Raw genomic sequence first — 15891 nt, forward strand, 5'->3', positions numbered from 1 at the left:
ACATTAAAGGACTGCTTTTGCTGTGTCCGACTGCTTTTAATTCCCATTCAGGTTGCACCTTGCAAGATCAGATCTCACCTGTATACGAGTACCTTATAGCAGATGAGATGTCATGGTATGGTTTTTTTCTTCTTGTAGCGTTTGAGCGCTTGAAATTTTTAATTTTCGCAAGCAGCTTTAGTTCAGTAACTATTCTGATGGGGAAATAGTAGCTTAACTCTGTAACGTGCCAGTCCCCAGCAGGTTATCTGTGCAGACACAAAGTGAAGAGGCCAGGGCAAAAAAAGCACGAAGGTTCAGCATGGCCTTGGCAGTGAGTTCAGCCTCCAGAAAGGGTCCACAGTAGCAACTGCCAGGTGATAAAAGCTGGTGCAAGGTTTGGGGAGGGGAAGGGGGTGCATTTGAATGGCTGCAAGTGCTACTTCTGAAAACACTTCCCTCCCATCTGTTCTGCTCTTAAAACACCAACTGGTGGATGGAAACAGAAGGTGAAAATGATTACAGAGCCGCTAGGAGAGGCAGGCCTGTTATGGTGAGTAAAACGAGGCAGGTATTTATCTAACATGATTATTGGAGGTGTCTTGTTTCTAGAAACTTAATTTAGAGCTTAGTTCTCCCACAGTATTTTGCTATGCATGGTAGCAAAGAAAGCCTATTGCACTGGTTCCAGCCCTGCCTCACCTTCTGACGCTGCCGATGCTGGTGTGGCTCTGGGTTTGCTCCCTGAGCCCTGGGACCCAGCAGGGAAAGTGGCCGCGAGCCCTGGTGTGGTGTTTGCATGAGCACCAGGTGTCGGCTGGACTCCCCTGCGGTGCCGAGGGCTAACACCCTTCTCCCTGGGAATGGGGTTCCTGGGTACTGGTGCAGCTGGGTGCTGGCACTGCCTCGCCTGCTCTGCCATCGGGGTGGCCGCCAGGTCCGGGAAGGGTCCGAGCAGTGATGCCGATGCTGCTTGTTCCTTTGGCTGCTGCCTACCGGAGGAGCTGGGATGTGATAAAACCAATCTTATGGTGAGGGGGAGGTGGGGCGGGGTGTCTGTGTGTACGTGTACAGCTCCTTTCCCTTAAATGCCTTGCCCATTTTCTCTTCCATTCACAAACTGCGACACACCAAGCAGAGAAGATAAACTGCAGCAGAAATACACGTTTCAGTGTAAGCTCGTTATGCTTGCAATTAGAAAACCAGATTGTGCTTTCTAGTAAAGGAATAACCACCAAAAAAAAAACCACTTTGCTTGTGGCAGCTGTGTCTGTCTGCCATACAACCTAGTCTCCTCCTTGCCATCGCTTATTTCCTAGCAGTTGGGCACACTCAGATAAATTTTTTCAGTATGAGGAAACTGTTTCCTCTCATCAAGCATAAGCCGTGAGAACTCCCGCTCCGCAGTTTATAAATGAATGTGTGCTCGATGTGAATTGTATTTTGAGTAATCGTCAGTAGTCTGTTACTTGAAGAGAACATAAGAATGATTTTACGTGAGAAATTCCAGCGAGCAGTGTAGTGTTATACTTTGCTTCAGAAATGAATGGATTGGAAATAGCATTTGTCTTCCATTTGGTGAGCTTGTTGCCAAGAGCCCCTGAGTCATCAGGGCGCCAGAGCCATCGTTTGCTCTGGTTGTTGCACGCCTGCTTCAGCAACCTCACCGCAGAGCAGGTGAGCAGAGCTTGGTTTGCCAGGTGCTTGGGACCTTTCTTGTTTAATTTAACCCGAGATTTTGTCCTTCTTGTGCCTTTGCATCACAGGTACTGGATACTTCCCACTGCATGACATACACTGTGTACATGGTTAGCATCACCTTAGTCAGTTACTCTTGATAAAGGAGACACATAAAGCATTTCCTCCCTCATGGTGCAAAGAGCAAGACCTGAACTTATTAACATTTAGCACTGGGAGTTGCTGTTGTGCAAGGCACTGCACAAACACGTACTGAAGCCAGTCCTGGCTCAAAGCACGCTGGAGGAAAGATGAGGAAAAGCAGATGAGGTGGGTGGGCAAGAAGTGCAAGGAAAGCAAGATAATACTGGATACCACAATGAGCTGCTAACCTCTGCCAAAATTCCTTTTGCATCAAAGGAGGTGAGCAGGAAAACACTGAAGGTAGATAAGGTGGCTTTTCGGGTTGCTTTTTCAGTGTTTACAGGAATCTGCAACACCTCATTTGGCTCCCACCATGCTGCCTCTCTAATGGCAGTACCTGGTACTGAGTACCCTCACCCTGACTGCGTGGGAGGGTTTCGGTCTGGGGGAAATTAAAGAGACTGGCGTAGAGGCGTGTGATTAATGAGCTTCTCTAGCATCTGCCTCCTAAACCCAGCAGCCACACAGAGGTGCGACGTGCTGCATAGATTTACCTACCACAAGGAGCTGCAGCCTCTCAGCTTGCTTGTAAAATCCCACCAAAACCAGTAAGGAAACCCAAAAGCTTTTCCTTAGCAGTGGTCACAGATGGTCCTGCTGCAGCAGAGGTCATGTTTTAAAAATCCTACATCTGGCTTTGCCCAGTGCAAACAGAGGAGCTGCTGAGCGTGCTGCTGCACCACGGCGTGTCCGCATGCCTGTACCCGAGCTGCCTGCGGTGGGACGAGGGCCTCGTTGCCTCAGCTGGTGACGCTCTGCGAGCGCTTCTGGGGCTCACTGGCAAGCGGGTTGTGCTCAGCTGCAGCTTCACGTCGACCTGCGAACACCTGGAAGACAAACTTACATCAAGAGGAAGAAAATCGCAGGGGCTCCCCCAGCCCCTTGCCCTGGGCTGTCCGCATCCACAACCAGCACCATCCCGAGGCTCCCAGCGCAGAGCAGCCAGGGGCTCCCGAAGCACCGCTGGGAGCCACCGTCACCGCCACCGGGAGCATCCCCGTCCCCTTCCCCACCACCCCGGCAGACGCCCCGTTGGCTCGGCGTGGCTTCTCGTTTCGCTGCTCGCCCGCTGCGCCGCGCTTCTGCTCTCCTGGGGCTGCTGCTCGGCTCCTGGCGAGCCTGAAAGCAGCGTTTGAGCAGGAGCCCCCCCCCGGCAATGGGGTGGAAACCTCTTTTTGCAGCTGAGTAAAAGCAATCCGGACACGACAGAAGTCTAAAAAGGAGTAAACCTGATTTTAAACTCTTGCACTCTGCACAGAAAACGCTAACGATGTGAACCTTTTTTAAGCACGTTAAAAATTGGATGTAAAATTAATAGAAGTAGAGAGACACAAAGTAAACACTTCACTGACCAGTCGCCCTGCAGAACCAGTTACTTATTAAGTTGTTAGCCATTGCTCCTGAGGGAACGCAGTATTTTACACGGTGATTAAGGGCTCGACTTCGAGAAAGCGGGAACCAAGAGTTTTACGGATGCACGTGAGGGAACACAGATGCCCGACGTGAAGCGGGCTACTTGTGCATGCAATCATTCCGACTCCCACCCGCTTGCAGGCACCCAGCACCAGGGGAACAGGTCCCACGGAGGGTTTTGAAGGCTGCTCCCAACCCCGCTCCCCTCACACCTTCACTGCGCCAGGAGCGGTATTTACGTGGTGGCGGAGAGCTTGTGCCGATCTCCCACAGGTGTCAGCGCCCACTGCACAGAGCAGGAGCCACCGTTAAGCTGTAAATCAGCAGGTGTGCATTCCCCTGCCGTCCCCCTGCCCTCAACTGTGATTTATTAATTCCTAAAAATAGTTGAAAAACCGATGTTCTGGGATACGCAGGCACCAGCACTCCGCATAGCACAGAATTGGAGCTATTTTTTCCACCATCACCTCTGGGATGTGCGACCCCATTCCCACTGCAGCAGATGGATGCCTCAGCAGGAGGGGACAGTCCCAAGAGGACCCCGCAGAGCTCACCCTGACTGCCCCTTGCTGCCACCAAGGCTAGGGAGCTCAGGCTGTTAACCGCCAAGGGCAGAGCTGGGGAAAACCCCTTTTTCCTGGGGCTCGGCTCCCTCCAGATCTCTCTGCTACAGGAACAGGTCTGTGCCACCCACCAAACACTTCCCCCAATGGCCCAAGTGCCACCAGGCACCGCAGGGAGCACTGAGCCCAGCTTTCTGCAGGGCAGGGACAGCTCCCCCCAGCTGGCACTGCCCCCACTGGGAGCCCCGATGCTGGGGAAGGCATTGCAGGGGGCTGAGTGGCTTCCCCGGGAGCACCTTTGTTCCCCCCCTTGTCAAACCTTCAGCTTCCCTCCACCCCAAGGTGGTTGCCAGCCCTTGTATCCCTCCCCCAGCTGCCAGAGGCAAGCACCCAGGCCCAGCATTAGCCCTTGTCCCTCTCCAGCCACCCCCAGGCCTCCCTTACGCCCCCTGTGAGCAGAGGGGTGCCAGGCGTGGCCCCCTCCCCCTGCACAGCCCCAGTAACGACACCAAGCCCTCGTTCATCGCTGCCTCCGCAGTGGTTTATTGGTGTGGGAGATGGGAACCCCCCCAGCAGCAGGGTGGAGGCACGGGGAGCGGTGCCAGGGAGGCACCCCAGGAGCCAGGGACCGATTTCCAGCCTCACTAAAGCAGCAATGCAATACTGGAGAGCAACAGGCAATCCCAAACTCCAGTATTTACGTGCTGCTAGAGCACTGCTGACAGCTTTTCCATCCTAGCACCTCTCCACGGCCTCCAGATCCACCCCCTCCCTCCCAGGACCCCCAAAAACTATGGGGGAGAGTACCTGGCCAATCCTTTTGCTGGGGCAAAGGCTGAAGAGCAGGAGCATTACCTTGTACAGGGCTTGAGGGGTAACACGCCAGCCGGAGGCATTATGCTCAAGCCAAGATCAAGCCATCCCCGCCCTGAAGAACAAAAGGAGCTGCGAGTCCTTCTGCCCGCAGGGCCAGCCCCACTGAGACACACAAATGCAGACTCACACGGCAGGTATTTGTAGCTGCAAAGATGTGCACGTCAGCACCGAGAAGACTTATCTACACATACCTGTTCAACTGAACTAAAGAGATACATGGGAATGCGTTAGCTTCCACATCTATGATAACCAGAAGCTCACTTTCTTGTCTTATCCTTGAGGTAATGAGGCAGCCCAGAATGGTCTGTATCTCCTTGTCCCTACAAACCATGATGTGCTGCTACATCTCCTCAAAGCCCACTGAATGTTGACATTCCAAATGGTATTTTGATTATTATTATTTTTTTTAAACCATGATATAAGGTACTGAAGAACACTCTACAATGAAGACATTTAACGTGCATGCATTACCACCATGGGACTTTTTTTTTTTTCCTTCACAGGTGCTACCATAAAGTCTGTAACTATAAAGAACAAGCAGTTACACAGTGCAAACAAACAAACAGAAATCAGCCATCCTCCCACCCCCCAACAACACAACACTTGGGTCTTGGCAAATCTACACTTTCCGATCTAGATCTGCTGCTTTTGCTGCTGTAAAGATCCTGCAGACCCTTCCGGCCCTTCCAAACACTCTCTCTGCAGATGTCACACTGTACCTTCCTCTTAGCAGCTGCTGAACATCGTGTGTTTTCCAGGAGTTGCAATGCTGGTATTTAAATACACGTTCCAACAGGGCAAACCTGTTAAAATCTCCTTAAACTACTTTGACTTTTGAGAAATATCCTCCCCCATTTTTTTTTTTAATTAAAAAACCACTATATTATGCTCATTTACTATTTGAATGGATAAATCGTATGCAGCCAGAAATTAAAGATACTCTGAAGCTTCATCACCTCCCCTCCCTGTACCTGAGCAGAAACCTGACAGCGCAGGGCAGAGAGCAGCTGTAACTCTGAAGCACAGAGCCGCCAGTTTGCAAGTACCCATACAGAAGCCGTGCAGATAGCCTGACATTTTTGTGTTTCCTTTTGACTTTTTTTCCAGTTATGTGACAACTTCCTTCAATTCATTTTCTTAAAAAGCAGCATCACAAAAAAAGAGAACAATGTCAGAAATGACGCAATTAGTTCAAATCCTCGTGCCGTCCCTTGCAGTAAGCACGCTGGTTATCTGAGTTCCAGTTTGTCCACCTCTCAGTAGTCCCTGCCTTTTTAGCAAACTTAAAAATAGGAATTTCAAAAGGTTTCAGGACCTGTGCCAAATTATTTCAAATTTTAAATTAAATATTTGCCAATGCAATTTTTTGCCAACAACTCTTTTTTCACCCACTTCAGTGTCCTCAATACTGATAGCACTAGTTCCAACTCTATAAAGAGCAACCACTATTTACTGCAAAGCACCTAACAAGTACCCAAAGTCAGACCTGTACAAGCCAATACAAAACAACCCCCCACATAATTTTACCTTTTCTTCTTTAACACTTTGACATGACCGTACCTGTGTAGTCTTATTTCTTTCATCTCTTCAACGGGCTCAAAAAAACAAAAAGCAATAGTAAACAAGTTCAGTTTTAGAATCTCTTTTGACTGTGTTTGGGGTTCACCTTTTAACAAATTTCTATTTATATATATATACACACACACAAAATAAAATACACATGTATACATACACATGTATACATATATAGACAAAAATAAGAAAGTTTCTAGTCTAGTTTGACAAGATGGTGCAAGAGCTCTTCAAGTAAGGATGAGTTTCCCCAGGTGAGGTTTCAATACATGCCCAAAGACACGCAACACTCACACTGAGCACCTGGAAATTTGGGACAGGCAATGAAATATGTATCTGAGAAAATGTGTGCGTTTTTGCCATGACAGAATAATGACATGAAGCAATACTAAGCTCCGTGTTTGAATCACCTCATCTCACGCTTGAGCTTTTTTTTCAGAATGTTTCAAGCTTGCTTTGAGTTCTGGATTCTCACTATTAAGTCAGAAGGACGGCAGCCAACTCGAGTTTCACCTTGACCTCTCCCAGAGGACCTGCACTGACCCAGAGGGAGGCGGATGCTGCGAGTGCCTCACAGCGGGCCAGGCATGGGTGCTGGCACTTACCTTCCCTACTCACCTGTGAGTGCTGACACCTCAACTGCTTCTGCAGGGCAGTCACTGCTCCAGCGGGAGCTGGAAAGCAACACAAAAGGTTTACGAAATGCTCATGCAAGTGCCGTGCGTCGGGTGGGGGCACCAGGCTGTGGCTGTCACCTCACTGAGGTCACCTCGCCACATGAACACAGCAAAGGTTTGGGTGGACGCAAAGTTAGGGGGAAAAACAAACAAACAGACACCAAACAAACAGTTCTCCACCTCCAGAGTTGCAAGGAGTGTTCTTCTTGGAGACTGCACACAAAGTGCACTAATGACCCCAATGCTGCAGGGACACGGGTGACACCAGCCCTGCCCTGCAGTGATGGCAGGCCCAAACACCAAGGGAATCACCCCCAAACGCTGCATCTCAATGCAAAGCCATCGCAACACCTCTGCGCCTGCAGTTCACGCGCCAGCTATTTCTAGAAATCAAGACTTCTACCTGTCAAATATGTAAGCCTGCCACCTACGGAAGTTTAATTAAATCTTCCAAATAACTGGGAAAATTGAACATGCAGAAATCTATTAACGCAGTTCACAAAACAATGCAATTTCTGCTTGCCAAAATATATTGGGCAATTAAGTAAAAAGCCCCCCCCGACCCCCCCCAAAAAAATTAAAAAATCCTAAGCTCAAACACACAGAGATTCACCCTGAAATACAGGGATCCCTTAAAATGTAGTTTAAACCTTCCTTACAACACTCTAACAAAATAAGAAAAAAAGAAAGAAAAAAAGAGTGTGAAAGAGCACCAGGGGAAAGGAAAGGAAATAAATATATGAGCCCACGACAGGACAGATTTGCATACATGCCCTCACTGACTCACACCCTCTCCAGGGCTAGGTAAGCTCAGAGACACGTAAATGTTAAATATTTCCTATATATACACTAAGGACGGAAAAAAATAAAATAATAAAAAAAACAACTGCTCTTCAACACTTTTTTCAGGAGACATGCATAAATAAATACTGAAATCATTGTTCTCACTTAAAAAAAAAAAATTAAAAAAAGCATTTACTATTTTACAAAAAAAATAAAATAAATCATCTCGTTACAGCTGAAGGTCCCAAACATTGATTAGTGAGATGCTCACAATTATAGTAACAAGATGAAAACAAGGCGGCGAGTAGCACCGCTGAAACACTTCGTATCTGACTGGATCTGAAAAATCACACCACTTTCATTCCTGCCTTCGTTTGAACAATGAAATTTAAACAAAGTCACGTCTTAATATTTACAGATGTGGCTAATAGCTGGAATCGGACCCGCCATTTGACCGACAGCCACCACATGTTTCCAGCTATTACGTTTCCGATACAACCCGACTCACAGAGCAGCCGAAGCGGAGCTAAGGCTGCGTGAAGAGCGACGACGACCAGGCAGCACGAGCAGCCAGACGCGGGAGCTGCACGCAGCGAGGTTACTTTCATTTGTACGGGTGCCTACAGCGCATCTCCTCTCCCGGGTGCGCAAATGCCACATGAAAATCCCTGCTACAGGTGTTTTGCTCAGCTAAGACTTCTTACTGGGCCACGAAAAAAAAATAATGCATAAAATATATACATTTTAACCAACGTTCACGTGTCAAACCTGGATGAGAGCGGGTGATTTCTCATGCACTTTAAATTATTTTTCCCCTCGCTAATCTGCTCAGAAAAAGGGTCAGAGAAGCAGCTTGTGTTTCATCTGAATTACAGCCTAGGAGAGCCACACGTGAGCTCCAGCAGCACGTACCTCTCGTGTCAGCCCGCGCCGCTTCGACGCGCCCTTGCTCAGGGCAGAACACCCGGAGCCACGCTGCAGCTACACCGGGTGAATTCAGTCCATGCAAAAAACAAATTCGTTAATTTTACTCGACTCAAAACTTGACCCAAACTCTGTTCCTAGCAGGACTGATCGCGTTTACCAAGACGGGCCTGGTAACAGGAGGGAAAGCTCCTGGTGCTCGCAAAGGCCTGCAGGATCCGACTTCAACTTACAGTGCTCCAGAAAACCAGTAAAATCCACAGTAAAATTCCAGGATCCACAGTTTTTTCTCAGCACTGCTGAGGAGAAGAAAAGTATGATGCTTCTTGTTACTCCCAGTTTTTGCATTGTCATCTCATCCAGTTTTAAACAACAAGGGACAGATCTGGAAGCACGATTCCTATAAAGTTTATTTGTTAAGAACAGAAAAAAAAAATAAAATTGTTTTGTCAGATGGACATTAATTCAAAACATAACAAGCACACAGTAAGTTAACTTTTTTTTTTGGAAAAAAAAAATAAAAAAATTTGGTTCATTTTGCCTGAAGCATTACTTAAACCTTCCTTCTCGTACTTCATGAATGTTTACTGCCTCAGCAGCTCAGTTTTGCTGTATTTTCCCCCAAAATGGATTATCTGAGCGCAGGCTCCCGCAGCTGACGGCGAGCCGTGGAGCTCTTTGGGTTCCTTCAGCGCACGAGCTGACGAAACTTGGCAGAGGGTCCCTCACCTACCTACAGCCGCGCGCGGCACGCGAGCACGACTTCTCATTGATTTTTTGAGCCGCTTGTGTTTTAGCCTCAGAAAGATAAAAAAATATATATATAAAAAAAATAAAAAACAACAGCAAAAAAAGCCCAAAGCCGTCTCCCAGCCCGCCCAAACGGCGCGGGGCGGCTGAGGGAGCAACGGCCGGGACATCCCAACGGCCGGACAAAGCCGGGTGCAAGAAGGGAAAAAGTTATTAAAAAAAAAAAAATAGAGAAAAAGGAAAAGCTGGGTCCTATTTTTTGGGCTCATTTCACATCGGTTCGATGAATTCCTTTCAACTCGTGTCACGGGTATTTTAACCGTTTCTCCGTGTTTTAGCACTTCAGGCTGCTCCTCACGTGCGGCCGCTCGCGCTTCAGCCCCCACCCGAGCCCCGACGGGGAGAACCGGGGGGGGGCTTTTCCTTCACCCCCCCCCAGCCCCAAGCAGCCCCCACCGGGCACACACCTAAGAAGGGGGGAACTGGGGGGTGATTTTGGTGCCCGGAGGGGGGATTTTGGGTGCCGGGGGGCAGAATTTGGGTGCCGGGGGGGGGCTGTCAGGGCCGGCCGGGGCGGGCCGGGCGCGCTCCCGCCCTAACGGTCCTGAGGCGGAGTGGGGGGGGGGGGGGGGGGGGGCGCCGCCCCGCCCCCCGCTGTCACTGCCCCGCTGCGTCACGGCCCCCCCCCAACCCCCCCCCTCCTCCCGTGACCCCCCCCCCCCCCCCCCTTTCCCTTCCCCATTGCCTTTGTGCGGCACCGCCCGCGGGAGGATGGCTCCGGGTGGGGTGGGGGGGGGGGGGGGGGGGGGGGGGGGCGCTGTTTGGTGCCGTTAAAAAAATTAAATAAAAAGTTTTTTTCCGCCCCCCCCCCCCCTCGCCTCAAAGCGGCGCGGCCCCCGGTGCCACATGGGGGGGTGGGAGTGAGGGGGGGCAGCGCCCCGTTGTTGCAAACCCCCCCCCGGTTTCTGCCCGCTGCCCCCCCCCCCCACCCCGCAGCCAACGCGCCCCGGTCCCCCCCCCCCCCCCACCGGGTTGAGCCGTCGGGGGAGGGGGGGGGGGGGAGCGGGCAGCAGGAGGGAGGAGGAGGAGGAGGAGGAAGGGGGGGGTGCAGGGGCTCCCCCCGCGGCGCCCCGTCCCCGCACGCCCTGCCCGCCCTCCCTCCTCACCTCCGAGTCCACTCGAAAATGGCGCCGAAACCGAAAAAACTTCGCAAATTTCATTGTAGGCGTTTGCAAGGGCTGCTGGGAGCGGGGGCGGCGGCAGGCACCGCCCGACGGGGCGGCACCGGGCGGGACGGGGCGGCGCGGCCACGGCACCCGGAGCCGCTCGGAGAGGGGGGAAACCGACAGAAACCCCCCCCAAAACCTTCCCCAAAGACCCCCTCAGAGCCCTCCCTTGGCCGGCTGGGCACCGCATCCCGCAAGGCTCGGGGGCTGGGGGCAGAGCCCCGCGGTGGTCGCCCCGCTGCTGCAGGTGAAGGGGAAGCCTGGGGAAGGAAACGCCATCGCCACCAAGGAGCCTTTAAACAACCCGTGTTTGTCCTGTGGGGTGTGCGCTGTTATTTTCTTAATTATTCCTGGAGTTCTGCCTGCCCCGTCCACCTAAGGGTTTTCTCAGATGGCAGAAACAATTGGTCCCTTTTTTATTATTATTATTACTATTATGCTACTAGCAGAAAGCATCCCTCGTAAAAAGGCTCCGTGCATCCCATAAACCCAAACGGGACGTGTCCCGCCAACAATCACACCTCTTCAGCCAGGCATCCTCGCTGCTGTGCTCTCTGCCCCTCTCCCCGGTGTCACTGTTCACTACCACCGCTCGGCCTTGCTGCCTGACCGCGTTTCGGTGTCAAAGCGAGAGGGATCGAGGCAGTTTTTTAGCACCGAAGCCCTCCCACTCACCCCCAGTGAGTACGCAGAGATCTGAGCAGATGTGGCAGGGAATGAATGAGCGGGGAGATTCACCTACCTCTCACATCTGCTTGTGGGTGGCCTCTAATTAATTTGGCTTCCAGGCTCTGCCGCGAGGTAGATGAGTTAGGAAGTCTGGCCAGGAGTTGTCTGTTTGAATCACACCTATTCTACAGAGAGCTTCAATGTGCAGCTTTGTCCGACCCGCACCCTTGCACGAATTAATTAAAAAAAAAAAAAAAAAAAAGCCCCACACTTATTGGAATGTCAAATATAAATGTCAGCATTTCAAATGAAATGGTGTCTTGGGAGGCTCCTGCACATTTAATCAGCCGGTTGCACCATCTATATCGGGGACTAAAAAGCAACAGCGAGAACCACGAAAGGCACTGGCTTAACATCAGCAAAAGTGTTTGCCAAGCTTGGATTATGTCACTGCTTTATGATCTCGCTTTGTAAAGGGAGAATACTCTTGGGGAGAAAGGACTCGGCATGCCGGATCTACAGCAAGAGCAAAGAATGAACGCTGCTCGCGAGGACCAGGGGGGAGGGAGAGGGATTGCGTTTGCTGTGGTATTTCTGCAGATGGATGCTCTGCGCCCGCCTTCGTGAAGCAGAGATGTACCCTGCAGATCACTCAGGTTGAGAGCAGAGCCCGAATTACCCCGGCGAGGCTGCGAGCTGCTTCCCCCAGCTGCCCTCCCATGTGCGCACCTGCCCGGGTGCTGCCGCCGTCAGCCCCGCGGTGGTTTTGCTCGGCAGAAGGTGACAACCCGCCAGCAGGCCCGGTGGCTTCCCCACGCCCGCAGGGTACACGTACCCAGCGGGGCTGCGGCTTGCCAAGCAGTCAGGAATCGCCGGGGTGCCTTTGTGGAGGTGGCGGCTATGGAAAGCGGGTGTCCCGGTGCTGCAACGCGGCAGGACTTGTGCTCCCAGCAGTGGGATGAGCCATGGGCACCTCTGCTGTGCTACCATGGGCTCGTGGCAAAGGCAAGAAGCTTTCTTTGAAGAGACCAGCTCTGTGTCTCTGATACCAGCCTGAATAACAGACTCACCTTTGCTGTTTTGCAAATGGGAGAAAAATAAAGCGGAAAATTCAGATCTTACACGCCCTTCAAGGACTGCTGGTGTTGCGTGCAAAAAAATACACTGCCCACCTTGAGCTCTCTGCTTCCTTCTTCCATAAGCTTCTTCCTCCAGTGTTTTGGTCCCTTGCAGCCAGACTGAGGGGTTTCTTTGCGAGTCTTCTCCAAACATTGTTTTCCTCTGACTGGTGGCCTTTTGCACCAGCCTTGGCGTTTTGCAATTCCCCAGCTTCGTGCATGGTGTGGCATCGTAACCCCAGCCTTCCGTGCGGTGTCAGTGTTTGTGGCGGCCTCAGCAGTGTGCAAAATGGGTGTGGTGGCTGTGCCGACGGCTTTTTTGGCAGCAACTCCTTCCTTTGCTTGGCTCTGAGGGTGCCCGGAGCGCAGCCCTGTCTGGACAGGGATTTCGTTACCCGCCATGCAGACTGCCAGCACAACCTTGTCATTGCAATTTGTCACACATACTTGCTATGTGTTTAGTATCTCGCTGAGGGCTTGTTCATCTAATCGCTACTTGTCTGGTGCAAGGAGCGACTCCACGTTCGCTGGGTCCTCAGCCACCTGGACCCGTGCCATGCTGTCACCTCGCCCCGTGCTGTGCAGTGCCATGCCGTGCCATGCCGCCGGGCCGTACTGCACTCTTGAAGGCAGTGCTGGCCTTGCATTGCAGTGAGGCGTGACCCGGCAGAGCAAGGTTTGCTACCATCACCCTCCCGTTTTCCACTAGAGGGGGTTTAATTTTTGTAGAAAATGCCTATTTTTGTCAAAGCAGTAATTTTAAGAGATTTTTGTTGTTGTTCAGGGACAGCCTCTGGAAACCTTTTGTGAAGGCACCAACTTCTCATTCCTTCTCCCCATGTCATTTTAGTTATTTGCTCTATTTATTTACTGCAAAATTTGCTGTTTTGCCTGACATTTTTCGGTTATCAAAATATTTTGATTATGTGCAGGGGAGGGGGCGGGTTGATGGTGCAGCCGACATTTCGGTAGAAAATTGCGTGTAGCTAATAGCTAAACTCAGGGCAGGGAAGAGTGAGAAACTCCAGCCTGCCCTTGACAAACCCACAGCATCACAGCTCCAGCCTGGGCCCACACAGAGCCCCAGGGAAGCCTGGACCCATTTCCCTCAATATTTGCCCCTTTTGGGTCTGAGTGCCCATCAGGAGCGGGAACATCAAGTACAGTGAGCGCGAGGAGAGGCTCAGCAGAGGACACAGCGCTGCGTGAGACGAGACCCGAAACTGCTGCGGAGGCTTTGCGGCAGCACGAGACGGGACAGAGGCAGGATACAAAAAGCAGAGCTCGGCGGGGCGGGAGGGGAGCTGCGCGTCAAGGTCGCTCCGAAAAGGGCTGGCGTGCTTTCTGCTTTGTTTCCTCTCTCTGTGAGAAGCAGAAGTGCTTCTCCGGAGGGCAGATGTGCCAGCGCGTTGGCTGTGGAAATGGCTCCTGCCTGCACCTAGTGCCAGGCAGCTTTCTGCCCTGCCAGGGGAGACCGGGCTGGGGCTTTGCCTGCCCTGAGGCAGAGCCGGTGCTCGCTGCAGCACTGTGGGCCCTGCTCCACGGGCACCCGGCTGTTCACCCAGATCCTTCCCCTGCAGGTCTGGGTCTGCCCTGCTCAATCCCCTCGCTGCTGCCAAACCTGCACCATCTGGGCAAATTTCAGCAGCTTGGGCACAAAAATAAAATAGATCGAGAAGAACTTGGCAAGTGCCGTCGGTGGAAGATGGGCTGACCATGAATGAAGTGCAACCTGAAAGCAAAGCGATTCTCATGCAGCCCAAATAGCACTGTGAGATTATCTACTACAGCATCTCAGGCTTCTGGATACAAAGCTGTTAACGGTTTTGAAGATCAATATTTATTCAACTGGCCTGCGATAACTTTGTCTGCTATTGCAATTTTCCTGTGTCTAAACAGTCTCGTGTTATTTCCCTAAAGCCGGCAGGTTTAAAACTATTTCTGACTTGTGTTACCAAACTTGTAATTTGTCATTAATATGGCATTCTGTCAGAAAAGCAGTACTGTGGGCATGTGTGTGTAAATATTGTGCTCTCCTGGCAAAGCAAAACGTTGTGATAGCATGATATGTTATTTAATACAGAGCTGTAGATTAGGCAGGAACATTTGCAATACAAATCAGTCCTGACATCAGGCATTTGCAAAAGTCCTTGTTATGCTGATACAGTAGGAAAACTGATATTTTCAGTTGAATATTTTTTTTTGTCGTGCTCCTTGACCATCCCATGGACCACTGCCATATGACACATACTATTAAATTATACCATCCAAGAGTTATGTTGTACAACTCAAGGCAATAGCCCCAGGAGGCAGCCCTTAGACACGTAAAGAGTCTGTGAAATGGTAAGTTAGTGGTTGTCTTTTGATGCCTTGGCTCTCCTCACAGGAAAGACAGCTTGGCTCCTGGCTTTTTACCTGGAAGACATTAATTCCTAAACACCAGGTCCGAGGACTTGTGAAAAGAAAACCCAAGCAGCAAAGACGTGCACCTCTGGTAGCTGGCATCCAACCAGCTATTAGGAAAACACGTTTCTCTGAGATGCTGCTCACCCCATGGACTGCTCCTGGCCAGGTGCTTCCAGGAGATCCAGCTCCATTTCCAAAGCAAACAGGTCCGTGGCCAACCCAGGAGCACCAGGAGGGAGCTGAGGAGGCTCCTGGGCAGGTCCTGCCCCCCAACATTGGCTAGTGTTTGTGGAGACCAAAACGTCCATGTGGCTTGGAGAGGGGCCACACTACATACTGCCTTGTGAACGCACTTACAGCAGCACCGTTTGGGACAGAAGACTAGACACTTGCCTGCCACATCTGGCCTATCTCCAGTGAAATCTAATAGCAGCTTCATGCTTTCCATCAAAACTGCAAACAGCAGCATTATTTGTAGAGGAAGAAGTAGCATGAGGAAGCAGTTGCTTAACACCATCCCTGGGTGTCTATCCTTGAAAGCCGCGGTCATTTCTGGGACCTGCCGGGGCAGCTGCTGCCGAGCCCCCCGGCAGAGACGGCTGTAGGTGCCGGGGAAGGAGAGCTGGGAGGGAATGCAGCAGAGAGGGAAGCGGCAGCAAAACTCGTCTCACCCAAAAGGCAGGGCGCCAAAACGAGACCACCCAGAACATGTTTAATTAGTGCTTTTCCTAAATGAGTGCTGCTCCCTGCTCTCAGCACAACATCAAGTTGAATGGGTGCGGTAACGTTGCTCTTGCTATGAGTGTGAGAAAGAAATATATGCAGGCAGCCGGGAAAGGACGCGGGCAGCAGCTGTGAGCTGTGTCCACGGTGTAGGGTTGATCCAGCCCTGCAGAAACAAGGCCACACATGCATTGACAGCCATGCTGGACACCTGGGTCCTGGGGCTGGCAGGGCAGGCAAGGTGACGTCCTCTCTGTTTTCCAGCCTGTAATGAGGGAGAGGTGGCAATAGGATGGTCTGCCTGAGCCACCACGTTTTGTTTGGTCCTTTT

The sequence above is a fragment of the Netta rufina genome (genome assembly GCF_964035555.1).
Source record: "Netta rufina genome assembly, chromosome: 12".
Lineage (NCBI taxonomy): Eukaryota > Metazoa > Chordata > Aves > Anseriformes > Anatidae > Netta > Netta rufina.